At 39.6% G+C, this 750-nt stretch overlaps 1 non-coding gene across 1 annotated transcript; it reads left to right on the plus strand.

Annotated features, from left to right (window-relative positions):
* Positions 1 to 366: 366 nt before the first annotated feature.
* On the plus strand, positions 367 to 438 carry TRNAG-UCC (transfer RNA glycine (anticodon UCC)). Its single transcript has one exon. It is a non-coding gene; the product is annotated as a tRNA-Gly (tRNA).
* The last annotated feature ends 312 nt before the right edge of the window (positions 439 to 750 follow it).

Here is a 750-nt window from a genome sequence, read left to right on the forward strand (position 1 = left end):
GAATGGGGAACACACGTATACCTGTGGCAGATTCATTTTGATATATGGCAAAACCAATACAATAAAGTTAAAAAATAAAATAAAATTAAATTAAAAAAAAAAAAAAAGGCCAGCTAAAGGGTACAGAGAATGACAGAGTGAAAGGAAACACATTTAGATACACTGGTCCTAAAAGATCTCTCTGAGGGGATGAGTGGAGTTCTGAAAGAAAAGAAGAATGTGACAATCAGGAATAACAAGATCCAGGTAGGTGGGTTTGCCAGGGCAAGACCCCCTGAAGGACCTGGCAGAAGGCAGTTTCAGGGACTACAAGGAAGCCAGTGAAACTAAGAGAAGGGAGCAGTTAAAGAGTAGGAAATTGGGGCTTCCCTGGTGGTCCAGTAGCTAAGACTCTGTGCTTCCAATGCAGGGGTCCAGGTTCGATCCCTGGTCAGGGAACTAGATCCCACATGCCGCAACTAAGGATCCTGAGTCTAAGACCTAGCATAACCAAATAATTTTTTTTTTTTTTTTTAACAAAGAAGTAGGAAATGAAGTCTCAGAGATAGCCAGGTACCAAATCACACTGAACCTATAGGCCATAATAAAGATTCTATTTCAAAACAGTGATGGTATTTGTAGCTATAAGCTCTTGACTGTATTTTACGGAAAGTAAATGACATTTATTTGCCAGTCAATAAATATCTGGAGAAGAATTCAACAGGAAACTTCTTGGAGTCAATGCCATGTGAGGACAGGGTGATGTATATT

The sequence above is a fragment of the Bos taurus genome, chromosome X, assembly GCF_002263795.3.
Source record: "Bos taurus isolate L1 Dominette 01449 registration number 42190680 breed Hereford chromosome X, ARS-UCD2.0, whole genome shotgun sequence".
NCBI classification, from domain to species: domain Eukaryota; kingdom Metazoa; phylum Chordata; class Mammalia; order Artiodactyla; family Bovidae; genus Bos; species Bos taurus.